This window comes from Elephantulus edwardii, unplaced genomic scaffold (genome assembly GCF_000299155.1).
Source record: "Elephantulus edwardii isolate Elephantulus edwardi_28Jun2011 unplaced genomic scaffold, EleEdw1.0 scaffold00117, whole genome shotgun sequence".
NCBI lineage: Eukaryota > Metazoa > Chordata > Mammalia > Macroscelidea > Macroscelididae > Elephantulus > Elephantulus edwardii.
This window is the reverse complement of record NW_006399867.1, coordinates 769,421-783,622: the sequence shown is the minus strand read 5'-3', so window position 1 is coordinate 783,622 and position 14,202 is coordinate 769,421. Positions and strand designations below refer to the sequence as shown.

Genomic DNA, 14,202 nt, shown 5'->3' with positions numbered 1-14,202 from the left:
GAAGATGTGTGGCCTTTGAGTCAGCAGCACAACTCACAATGAACTATTTTTACATAAAAATAAGACAAAACAAGTCAATTCAGGCTCATGGCAATTCATTGGACAAAGTAAAATTGCCCCAAGATGGGAAATCTTTACAAAAGAAGAAGGTCCCATTTTTCTTTTGTGGAGAGCTTGGTGGATTCAAATCACTGACCTTTAGATTAACAGGTAAGTGCTTTAATCACTGTGCCAATAGAAGTCTCCTTGTTAGTATATATTGTTAGGTGCTATCTAGTCTGCTCTGACTCAAAGAGACCTTATGCATAACAGAACAAAACCAGACCTGATCCTATGCCATCCTTAAAATCTATGCTGTAATTCTCTTCCTCTTTCACTAATCCTCTACTTTTTCAAGCAAGATGTCCATCTCTAGGGAATGACCCCTCTTGATACATGCATGCCCATGAAACCTCATTATCTTTCCTTCTAAGGAGCATTCTGGCTGTACTTTCTTCCAAGACAAACTTGTCTGTTCTTTTGGCATACAGACGACATTTAAAACCATAAACATGGATAAACTCACCTAAATAATTGTAAATAGAAAAGTGAAAAGGTTTAAATACAAAATCTTAGGGTTCTGAAATGCTTAGAAGTCCGGAAGTTAAAGAGGAAGTAAGATCTACAACTGAGAGTTGAGGATGGGGGAGGAGAGATTTGAAGAGTAAAGAGAAGGTACAAAATAACCATTTGTAGAGTGGGAGAATTAATGGCTTAGGGAAATATAGTCTATTGTTGGATAGCATAATTCTTGAGATGAGTGGTTGCAAACTTTTTCTAACCGCAGAGTTGTACAGAGGTACACAAGCCATCGCAAAGAGGATGTACAGGGTCCAGACCATACCAAATGGCATGGACAGAAGAGTCACATCAAAATGTCTGTAACACTGTGCAATGCTTACATAGAAATTTATTGTTTTTATAAAAATATTCCTGTACTTAATTAAAGAAGCATTTTTCATAAGCCCAACTTGTAAGTCGCAGTGTATCTACAAGGCTAATGCTCTATGCTGATTCACATCTACAACCTTTGAAGTGCTATAGGGCACTCTAGTAGTGTGGTGCACTAAGAGTTGCACTGTTAGTTCAAAGGCTGTGCATCTCTGGGGGTTTAAAGCCAACAGAATCTCCACAGGAGAAATACTGGCAGTATTTTCCAATTATGATTTACAGGAGGCATTGGAAAGTGGTTCTGAGTTGGAGACTATCCCAGGTCAATGATGTGCTTGTTTCAGAAAGGTCACGTTATTGCTCAATTAGATGATGCTTCAAATCACATGGGTTTGGCTGCACTTACTATACATATGTGGCCATTTTTCATTGATACAGTGATTTTATCTCCAGTAGTGATTTTGTCAAATTTTCTGGCATTTTATCTATAATAGTATGGTAAGTAGCATACATGAATCTGTTATCAATACCTAATCCAGCAATGGCACTACTAGGAATATACCCTAAAGAAACTAGAACCAATATTCAAACAGATGTATGCCCACTGATGTTTATTGGTGCATTATTCACAAGAGCCACAACCCAAGTGCTCATCAACAAAATAATGGCTAGAAAAACTGTGGTATAGTCATGCAATAGAATACTATGCAGCACTGAAAAATAATGACCTCATAAAACATTACATCACATGGGTGACCTGGAGGACATTGTGTTGAATAAAATGTCTCCACATTAAAAGGACAGATACTGCATAACACCACTGTTATGAAGCAGAATTGACATAGCAGGTTGGGAGAAGAATAGGAAAGGAGTGGAATTGCCACTGGTGTGTCAAATGCCATAACAGTTTTCCATGGTGGATAGAGTTTGGTAGAGCTCCCAGATTGAAACAGGCTTGGAAGCAGGACTTGCATCTTCTTCCTAAACAACTTGCATGCCTTTGGAGACTCTATGATGGTTAGAGACATGACGATAGTTCTAGAACAGGATACAGATCTTGGTTCATAGGGTCACTTTGAGTCATACTCAACTCAATAGCACTTAACACCAACAGCAAGCAATGTTAACATATAAATGGCTTCTCTAATGATTAACATATAAGCTGCTACTACTATGGAATCTCTGTGTTCAGTTTTTTTAGGAAACTCCAAACTGCCTTTTAGAGGGATTGTACCATTTTAAAATCCCACCAATAGTTTATGAGAGAGTTCCTATCTCTCAACATCCTCTCCAACATTTATTGCTTGCTGTCCTGCTAAACTTTGTTACTGCAATTGGGCTGATATGATTATCTCATTGTGGTTTTGATTTGCATCTCTGTTATTCCCAAAGATTTTGAGCATTTCTTCATGTATCTGTTGGCCATCTGAATGTCTTCCCTTGTGAAAGGTCTTTCTATATCTTTTGCCCATTTTGTAATTGTACTACCAATCTTTTTCTTGTGGAGGCCCTGTAAATTCTGTAAATTTTCATTATGAGATTCTTGTCTGAGAAGTCATCGCCAGATGATTTTTCCCAGTCACTACGTTTTCTTTTCACCCTATAGGAAAAAGTTTTTGAAGTACACAGAGACTTAATCTTTAGAAAGTCTCATTCATCAATGTTTTCCTCTCCTTGTTGTGTATTTTTTACTGTATTTTCCAGCCTTTTTATGTACTAAAGTCTAGGCCTTCTAAATTTCCTTCCATTTTGTCTTCTGCAGCAATTTTGAAAAATACTGTATAACATGGGAGAGGCTAGAGGACATTACGCTGAGTGAACTAACTCAAGTGCAAAAGGACAAATACCATCTGAGATCATAATTGTAAAAACAGAAGGAAATGGGAAAGATCCAGTGTGAAAAACAATGTATACAAACTTTGTAAATAAACTAATATAAAATAAAAAATTTTAAAAACAAAAAAAAGAAAATAAATATTGTATTGGAACAGATGGGTGAAGAGAACAAAATTAGGTATTATACGTAAGACAATTGTCCAGAATATAAGAGGTACATTCCAAGGAGGACTGGGAGAGGAAATGTAGAAGAGGAGAGGGAGGAAGTTGTGCAACAACGAATGAGTATTTTTTTAAGAAGAAAGTGAACTGGTGGAGGGGGAGTTGAGAGGGAGGGAGGAAAATGAATGAATGAAAATCCAACTTTTCTATAAACTTTTGTTAAAATCACAATTAAAATAAATTTTAAAAAAATTTAAAAAGAATCAAATAATAATTAAAAGGAGAAATTTTCTTTTGCATTGATATTTCATGAAAGTTTCTAGAAAATTTGATTTTCCATTCATTCATTGTTGCACATTTTCCTCCCTACTACTAGTTCTCTTTTCTCTTTAAAAAGATGCTTTCATTGTTGTATCAACAATTTCCTCCCCTGCTACCCCCTCATTCCACTTTGCTATGCACCTCTTAGTCTGGACTGTTTTCATGCAAATAATACCTTATCACATCTTTCTTTAGACAGTTCTTTCCCCTCATCTTTTTAACTGTGGTCTTCATTATTTGTCCCCTCTTTTCTTAGTCTTCCCCTAACCTCCATGGCAGTCTTGTTTTATAACAGTGGCACTATGCCGTATTTGTCCTTTTGTGACTGAGATATTTCACTCAGCATAATGTCCTCCAGGGTAACTCATTTTGTATAATATTTTTTTTCCATGGGTTTCATTTGTTACATTTCAGAGCTCTTGTACACAACAACATAACTGCAAATTCGGCAATAATCTTACTTTTAATATATAGACCGTAATTACTTATCAGAAGCAAATACTAAAAGAAATCGGAGGCCACAATACTAGTATCAAATGGAAATTGGGGCATTATTTTCTCCTATATGAAAAAAGTTGGAAAAGCCAATTGAGTTAATGTAGTTGTCATCTGCTACTGAGCAGTGGTGGCAGGGATCCTGGGCCGGAGCCATTTGGGGACACACTCAAGGGCAGGGATCATGAGGCCATTTAGTGAAGGGCTCTGCTATTTCCCTTGTTTGCCTTTTATGCAGCAATTCAACAGATTCCATTTGATTTTACCATTTTCTGACAATGCTTAAATTTGCAATATTAAGCAAAAATTTCATAAACTGTACCTTCAAAAAATAGCAAGTAAAATTTTGTCTTTCACCCCCACCAGGCCCCCAAAACATATGTCCAGAATAAGCACCCACTGCAGTACACATGAGCTACCTACATGATTAGATGTAGCAGTGGGGAGAAGATCACAACATCTGGGGGGACAAAGTCTCCAAATGAAGACTGAAAATGAACAGCCCACAGCTGGAGAAGTGTTCTACGAGGAAGAAAAATTAAAAACATAACAAGCCCCCAAAACCTTGCAATTCATTTAACCTAAACAAAGATAGCAATTTGTATTGGCCCAATTTCAGCTGTAGATTAATCCCTGCAGAAATAGTGTTGAGTTGCACTTGAAGTACATCAAGGAGAGAGGAAAGTAATTTGGTGATCGTCCTCGGGTTTCCGAAGACACCTGTGGTGGCGTGTTCACGTTTACTACTGGATCACAAATGCAAGGACAGGTGACACAGACGTGAAATGGTCCCCCTAGATGCGACATCCCAACAGGTCTCCAGTCACCCATGTGCCACCCGTCTGCTGCTGGAACACATCGATTGTGTCTTCATCCTCCATCTCCAGCTGTGCTGGAGTGTCTGCTTCATTAATTGGCTGCCCATCAAACCTGAATCTAATCTGTCTCATTGACAAGCCCTGTCACTCACAGTAGGCCTTCATCAGCGTGCTCAGAGGCGCGTGCCTCTTGATTTTGAACTGGACGACAGAGCCATCCTGCCCAGCCACCTTCAGGTTGATATGGTCATTCTCTGTCTTCACTCCCTCCTTGGGCTTCTCCTCGGACATGGCTGCGCGGGCGGAGGCAGCAAAGGCTGGGGCAGCGCCGGAGAGGGCGAGTCACGCTCTCAGCCCCACCGCTCTCCTGCCGCAACTGCTCGCGGGGCCGCGCTTTGCCCCCCAAATCCCCATCCGCCGATCTTGTATAATATTTTATATGTTCCTTGTTTTTCAGCATTGTGTAGTATTCCATCGTGTGACTATACCACAGCTTCTCTATCCATTCATTTGTTGATGGGCACTTGGGTTGCATCCATCTCTTTGCTTTTGTGAACAACACAGCAATAAACATGGCTGTGTATATATCTGTTTGGATAGAAGTTCTGGTTTCTTTGGGGTACATTTCCAGTAGTGCAATTATTGAGTCAAATGGTATTTATAACTTTTTGAGAAAGTGCTATACTTCCTTTCAGAATAGTTGCACCCACTCCACCAACAGTAAATAAAGGTTCCAATTTCTCCATATCCCTTGTCATCATATGTTGTTTGCTGTAAGATAAAGGTAAACGACCCAATCACAAAACAGGCACAGAATTTGAACAGACACTTCACCAAAGAAGATTTTCAGATGGCGAACAAGCACATGAAGAAATGTTCAAAATCCTTAGCTCTAAGAGAGATGCAAATCAAAATAACTAAGAGATATCATCTCACCCTGGTAACAACAGCAAAGTTCAACAGAAGAAAAAATTTTAAAAACTGCTGTTCATTTGTTAGTCATGCTGTGATTCGATGCAGAAATATTTTACAAAACAATTTTATGGTTAGTATTCACGTATCTAAGAAATATTTCAGTTACACAATTTAAAACTTTATCAGTTGTATTTCTATGATTGATAATAAACATTACTAAGGATTCTACAAGGGAACTCTGGTAGCTTAATAGTAAGGATACATACAGCCAACCCAAAAGCACGTTGTTCAAATCCACCAGCTGCTCCATGGAAGAAATAGAGGCAAACTCCTCTCATGCAATTTACTGCCTCTGAAAATCCACTGGTCAGCTTATAAGCCAGTTCTAATTCAATAGCACATAGCAACAACAGATGATTCTGCATGATCTGATACAAGAGGAAGTCCATGGCGGAAAGAGTGACACATTGGGTGCTCTATTGGATGACACTAACTCAACCCAAGGGATGCCCCTGAGGAGGTACGTTCAGAGTTCAAAAGAACCAGGCTTGCAATTAAACTAAGTATGTCAGAAAGGTTTAGCAAGAGAGTTATGACGTATAAAAGACAGTGTAAAGCAAAAGCTGTTAGAAATAAAATTTATTGTTGTTATATTCCATTAAGTCACCTGTGATTTTTAACTACCCTGTGTACGATAGCTCTGAAATTTGCTCTGTCCTGAGCCAGTCTCATAGTCTCTGACCCCATTATCCCAGTTACTGTGTCAATCCATTTTATCTGGGGATTTCCTCTCCTGCACTGTGCCTCCACCCTTCCAAAAAGGATGTCCTTCTCTAGGGACTGGTCCCTCTTGGTCACATGCCTTGCAAAATATGTGAGACAGAGTTTCATAATGCTTGTCTCTAAGAAGCAACCTGTTTTTACTCTCTCCAGGGTAAACTTGTTTCTTCTCTTGGTAGTCCATGGTATGTATGTTCAAGCATACAATAACTCAAAGGCATCAATTCTTCTCCTGTCATCTCTGGTCATTGTCCAGCATTTTGATGCATAGCAAGTAATTGCAAAGACCATCAGGTTTACCTTAGTCTCTAAACTGACTTTGTTGCTCTTCAGCGCTTTTGAGAGGCCACTAACAGCAGCCCTCCCCAAAGCAATTTGTCTTTGATTTCTTAACTGCTGGTTCTAAGAGTGTTGATTATAAAGATAAGCAAGAAGAAATTGTTAATAACCTCAAACTTTTCTTCATCTATTATGGTACTGCCAACTCGTCCAGGGTGAGAACCTTTGTTTTCTTGTTGTTGAGCTTGAATCCATACTGATACTGCAGTCCTTGACCTTCAGCAGCAAGCACTTCAGGTCCTCCTCAGTTACTGCAAGCAAAGTTGTGTCATCTGCATAACATAGGTTGTTGATGAGTCTTCCTTCAAACCTGATGCACATTCCTCCTTATAAAGTCCAACTTCCCAAATGATCTGTTTGGCATATAGATTGAAAAGTTACAAAAGGATGCATCACTGACACACCCCTTTCCTGATTTTGAATCATGCAGTGTTTCCTTGCTCTGTTCTGATCACTGCTTCCTGGTCCAAGTATAAGTGTTGCATGAGCACAATTAAGTGTTCTGGGATATAGAAGCAGCAAAAAATTTCCTACAAGCTATAAAGGCATAGCATAAAGCTACAACATAATTTTTTAAATGTGGTGGTTTTGGATTATAATTATTAATGGAACACAACTGAGTTTTCAGTAGAACAAATATGAATTTAACATATAATAAAACTGGAATTTCTAATCATTGAAAGAAAGAGGTTATTTGACAAATATCATTAGACTGACAGTTAACAAATTGGAAAACTATAAATGTTGATTAGAACCTCCTTCTACAGAGAAAACAAACAAATCTGTCTTAAAGGATGTGAAGTAGAGTGCTGTTTAGAGACAAAATCAGTGAAACTTCATCTCATTTACTTTGGAATATTTTTAGGAGGAACCAGTTTTCGGAGGGAAACAGCATGCTAGGAAAGAGAAAAGGTCAGAGAAAGAGAGGAAGACTCCCACCAGAATGGATAGATATCGTGACTTCCATAATGGATTTGAGTGGTACAGGAATAGGGCAAGTTCGATATGTTCTTCACAGGGTCACTGTGAGTTGTAGCCAACTTGATAGAACATAACAATACAGCAAAATAAATTCCAGAAAATTAAAGTCATATTTTTTTAAATTGGACACAATATTCCTAGAATAAAATATTCACGTTATTTATCATTATGGAAAGGATGAATTTCCACTTGTGATATACACATGAGAAAAAGATTTTCAAAGCTATATCACAACAAGTTTGTCTAACATTGAGAAAAATTAGAATCCCAGAACACTTAAGTTTTGCTCATGAGAAACCTATACCTAGACCAAGAAGCTGTCATTCAAACAGAACAAGGGAACATTGCATGGTTTAAAATTGAGAAAGTTTTATGTCAGGATTGTATCCTTCCTCCATATGCACTGAATTTTTATGCTGAGCAAATCACTAAAGAAGGTGGACTTTATAAAGAAGACTGTATCATAACGATTAGAGGAAGACTAATCAACAATCTATGTTATGCATATAACAGCTTTGCTTGCTGCTGTAAGTGAGGAGGACTTGATTCTCTTACTACAGATGATGAAGCTTTCAATATTGATTGCATCTCAACATCAAGAATACAAAAGTTCTCACCACTGGACCAATAAGCAACATCATGATAGAAGGAGAAAAGACTGAAGTTGTCTATGATTTCATTTTCCTTGTATCTACAAACAATATCCTAGGTACCAGAAGTCAGAAGATCAGGAGATGTATTGCATTGGGAAATTCTTCTGTTAGGGACCTCTCCAAAGTCTTGAAGAGCAATGATGGCAGTTTATAGATCAAATCGCACCTGGTTCTAGCTATTTTTGTGTACACCTGTTGTGTATCTGACAGATAGACAATGAATAAGGGTGACAAAAGAAGAATTGATGCCTTTTAGTTGTGGTGTTAGAGGACAGTACTGAATGTTCTATGGACATTCAAAAGAAGCCAGAGTGCTCCTTAAAGTCAAAGATGGTGATGCTTCATCTCACATACTTTGGGCATGCTGTTATTTCTTAGAAAGGGATATCATGCTTGGAAAGGTGGGAGGGCTAGCTAAAGAGAGGAAGACCCTCAATAAGGTGGACTGACATGGAGCCTGAAGCATAGGCTCAAGTATGTCAGAGATGATATGGATGGCACAGGATAGGACAGGGCTCAGATCTGTTGTTCATAAGGTTGTTATAAGTCATATTCAATGACATCTAACAACAACAATAATATTATAGACTATTACTAAGAAATAGTGGAAGGTTTGTATTATGTGTAGTTTTCTTTGTTTTATTAAACTTTACTATATTTTTAAATGAATTTTTACAAGGGATTTTAGTATTTTTCATTACTGTTCTTAAGATTCATAATTTTTAATCATAGGAGTGATATATACTTATAAGAAGTAAAATAATGATAGTTTGACCATCTCGTTGGTAATCTGGATGCCTTTTATTTCCTTCTTTTGTCATATCGTCCTAGCAAGCACTTCCAATACAATATAGAATAGAAATGGTGACAGTGGGCCTCCTTGTCTGGTGCCTGTTCACAAGGAAAACACTTTTATTCTTTCTCCATTGAGAATGATGTTGGCTCTTGGTTTTGTATAGATGCTTTTCACTATGTTGAGGAAATGACCTTCTGTTACAATTTTGCTGAATGTCTTTATCAGGAAGGGGTGTCAACAGACACATGAAGAAATGGTCACAATCACTGGCAATAAGAGAGGTGCAAATAATAATGTGGATGTGATTTGTCATCCAGTATTAAGTTCCTAGTCATTGATTTCTGTGTTAAAAATAGGGAAGAGGGAAACTGCAGCTTTCATTACAGACTCCCTGATTTGGTAAGCTCTACAAATTATGAGCAAATTCTAGTTATGCCTTTAGATAGTGGATCTCAAGCATTTTTTTTCAGGCTTTAATTTGCTAAAGCTGTGCACAAATTGTAAAACAAACAAAAAAAAAGTAATTGTTTTAGGGGCCATATACATGTAGAATTATTGCTTATGTCATCTGTTAAGCAGTTACACTCTTAATGCTTAAAAAGATTAGCATTGTTTGCATAAAAAGTTGGTGATTTCCTCCCCCAAATAGTAATGAAATTACTTTTCTTGAGTAAATTTTTTATGTCATCTTATAAGATTCGTTAAAAGCTGAAAAAATCCCTTTGTTTTTATTATAATAAGAAAAGCTTTTCTCTATGTAACCTTTGTAAGAGATTTTGAAGAAATCATGTAAGTAAGATGACAAAACATTTGAATAGTACAATAGGTGTAAAAAATGCAGTTTAAAAAAACATTTGTTTTTACATTAAATGTTTATTAAAAATAAAATTATTTTGTACATAAATTTCAATAGTATAAAAACCAAACAAACAAACAAAAAAAAACCCCACAATGAAATGCCATCTCACTCCTGTAACAGTGGCAAAGTTTAACAGGATAGCAAGTTATAAATGTTGGAGAGGATGTGGTGAGATAGGAACCCTTTTGCATTGTTGGTGGAATTGTAAAATGGTACAACCTCTCTGGAAGGCAATTTGGTGCTTCCTCAAAAAGCTGAATATAGAAATTCTCTATGACCCAGCTATTCTACTTATTGGGATATACCCTGAGAAAATAAGAACTGGGGCCCAAATGGAGACTTGTACAACAATGTTCATAGCAGTGTTGTTCATCATCGCAAGAACATGGAAACAGCCCAAATGTTCAACTACAATAGAATGGATTGAGAAATTATAGTATATTCACATGATGGAATACTATACATCCTGCAGGAGCAATGCTTTTGTAAATTCTACCTAACTTGGAGGGACTGGAAATCATTATATTAAGTGCACTAGCTCATCCCATAAGGACAAATACTGTATAACACCATTATTGCAGAACATGTATGAAGATCTAAGGGGCAGGGGAGGGAGGAGCGGCAGGGAATGGGGGGCAGTTATTCATAGGGCTGTACAACTTGATGGGTGGAGGAAGGGGTGGGTAAAGGAAATGGGAAAGGTCTGGTGTGGTAAAACAACATATATGAACTTTTTAAGTAAACCAGTATAAAATAAAAATGATATTTAAAAAAAAAAGACACAAAATAACGCAAAGCTCCCACTCCATCCCCTTCTTAATAGCCCTTTAAGGTAACTACATTACAAGCATGATGCCCATATTTATGCGTGTTTAAATAAATGAAATGTCATTTTTGTGGGTTTTTTTTCCAAATAGGGCATTAATAGTATGCACACATTACACAGTAATTTTCTTTTTCCACTGTCTAAATTACCAACTAAATGTCTAAGCCATTCCTAAGAATGCTATGACTACATCACCATTTATTCAATAATTTCCCTTTGGGTGAATAATGACTTCTCAACCTGGGACCCTTAAAAATAATGTAATGAAATCTTTAAACTCATGTCTTAATATGCTGAAGCTTTTAAACCTATAAAAAATGGTTTGGTTTTTTTTTTTATTTAAAAGTATATTTTCTTTAAATCTGTAAGCATTACTATTTGTTTGAATTGCTCACATAAACCCATTCCATCCCAAAAGGATAGAGAGCTTTTAACAGTGCAACCACAACTGACATGGTCTATCCAATTATCCTCCACTAGAATTTGGGGAAAAAATAAATCTAAGAATAGTAAAGCCATAAATCAGATGCTTTAGTTATTATACAAGACATTTCCAAAATCATTTTGATGTTTCAAACCAATCAAATCTCAATCATGACAGAGAGATCTACCAAGCTGAGTTTTGATAACTAAGTCGCCACTGAACTTAATGCATAAGTAACGGCAGCACAGAGTGATAATTCCTGGTAAATAACAGAAGCACCACTTCTATAGGAATAACTGGGGTGTCCCCAGAAGAGTCAGTGCTACAGACTTCCTCTGCTGCCTTTTCCTTCCCAGTGGTACTCAGACCTGACAGCTGGGAGGGCACTGCTCAAATTCAACAAAAGTTTTCACAGAGACTCATGAATTCAAGAGGTGTTGTGAGGTACTAAGTTTTAAGATACAATCTAAATATTAAAAATAATTATGGTATTTTAGATACTTGAATCTTTGTTTTCAAAAAGTTGCTATTTGGTGATTCAATTTGACTCAGACTCATAGAAACCCTATGAACAACAAACAGATCACAAAGTCCAATTCTGTACCATCCTTACAGTCTCTGCTCCAGCCCAAGGTTACAGTTACTGTATCAATCAATCTGGTTGAAGGTCTTCCTGTCTTTTGCTGAACATCTACTCTTCCAAGCATTAAGATTTTCCCTAATAACTAGGTCCCCCTAACCTTACACCCAAAATATATGAGACAAAATTTCATTTTCATCATCTTTCCTTCTTAACACCTTAATCTTAATGTTGCTGTTGTTATGTGCCATCGAGTCACTTGCGACTCATAGCAGCCCTACCCACAAGAGCGCTAAATGCTGTTCTATCCTGTGCCAACTTCACCGTCTCCCACACACTCATTCCCACCACTCCACTCACAGAATCGATGCATCTCATTGAGAGTCTTCCTCTCATGCGCCGTCCCTCCACTCTGCCAAACATGATGTCCCTCTCCAAGAACCAGGCCCTCCTTGCAACATGCCCAAAGTATGTCAGATGATGCTTCAGAATCCTTTCCTCCAAGGAGCAGCCCAGTTTCACCCTCTCCAGGACAAATCTGTTTATTCTCCTAGCAGTCCATGGTATATTCAACACTCTTCTCCAGCACCACAGCTCAAGGGCATCAATTCTCTTTCTATCTACCGTCCAACTCTCCTAGGCATAGCATGTAATTGTGAAGACTATAGCCCAGATCAGGCGCACCTTAGTCTCCAATTTGATATCATTGCTCTTCCTAATTCCCAATGCAACTCGTCTCCTGATTACTACTGTCTGCTGTTACCAAGAGTGTTGACTGTAGAACCAAGGAAATTAAAACTGTTAACTATCTCAATCTCTTCACAATAGGGAGGCCATATCAAAAGGTATATGGATCACAGTGGGCATAGTCAGGTTGTATCTATCTATCTATCTATCTATCATATATATAGATATATTTTATATATATAAAATCTAGATAGATAGTTGATAGATAGGTAATAGATGATAGATAGATAGATAGATAGATAGATAGATAGATGATAGATGAGAGAGAGAGAGAGAAGTTACACAGAGATACAGAAAGCAAACTCAGTGCTATATGTGTTGACTATTAGTATTATTCATATGTTGTGTTATCTTAATAAATTACTAGTAATAAGCCATTCTTACATCCTTTGCTTCAAATATTTTGGCCATTTTGTCAGGAGAGATCCCTGGAGAAGGACATTATGCTTGGAAAAGTGGAAGGTCAGAGAAACAAAGGAAGATTCTCAATGAGATGGAATGAGACAGATTAACATAGTGACTATAACAATAGATTCAAGCAAAACAGAGATTGAGGGGTAGCACAAGGCCAGGCAAGATTTTGTTCTGTTGTATGAAAGGTTAGTATGAATGTGTAGGGTTATTTTGGGATTCATTTGTAGCTCACAGCAACATGCCAAACTAAAAGGCTACTGGCATCAAATTGATTCTGGGTGTATGCGTGTGTGTACATGGGTGTTTTGCTCGTTAAGGTAGCAGTGAATGCCATTTACTGAAGAAGCAGCAGAGAGAATGAGGTGAGAAAGAGAAGTAAAATTAGAGTAAAAAGTTTCCAGGTCACAGGAAGAAAGTCAAAGTCTAGGCCAGTAACATCCCTGGTTAGTTCCTATGAGTTCATTGATGCATGAGCTCAACTTGGGAGAAGTTTCCTATCTAGCATTGAGAAGTCTTTTGTTTTCAAGTGGCTTTAAGAAGAAAAGTCCCATTTACATGAATTTTAGAAAGGACGACTGTCAAGGGAAGAACTTGCACATTTCTGGCCCATCAATCACTCTCCTGGTTCTCAGCTTCTACAAGGGCTGGGCACTGCCAACTTATTTTGTGCCATTGAATATTAAGTAGGGCATCTAACTATGATAATGTGATACAACTTTCATTTTTGAGAGCAGCATTTCTCTTTTTCACAGAGATACAAAATTGTAGTCCCTAAAAATAAGAGCCATAGTTCTTCAGAACAAGTTGATTATAATAAGAAGTATGTTTCAAACATCCCACATCCCAGGTGTCTGTAAGGGTCATCAGTTAGAGTGAAACCTCTTCTTTAAACCTGAAAGACCATAGTGAAACTTTGTCTGTGGTGAGGAAGAAAGTAGAACATGGTTTCATGGTAATCACCCTACCACCTTCCACATTGTTGAGACAGAAACCTGTCTGGTACGAATAGCATGGGGAAATTTGTAGCAGTTGTCATCTGTCATAAATATAACTGTTCGGGATTTGTTCTGTCCAGCTAGTTTCGGACGTCTTGACCATGAAAATATCCAGAAATAAGCCTAAAAACAGCTGAGAGAAGTGAAATTTGTCTTGCGGCCATCTGAAAGACTGGAGTCCTACCATGATTGGTTGTTGTTGTTGTTGTTATGTGCCATCGAGTCGTTTGCGACTCATAGCGACCCTATGCACAACAGCCCTAAATCCTGCTCTATCCTGCACCAACCGCACTGCCTCTGACACACCCATCCCGATTACCCCAGTCACCGA

General features: G+C 37.7%; 1 pseudogene; it reads right to left on the bottom strand.

The window, feature by feature from the left end:
- Positions 1-1,356: 1,356 nt before the first annotated feature.
- LOC102848555 lies at positions 1,357-4,853 on the bottom strand (annotated as a pseudogene).
- Positions 4,854-14,202: the final 9,349 nt, after the last annotated feature.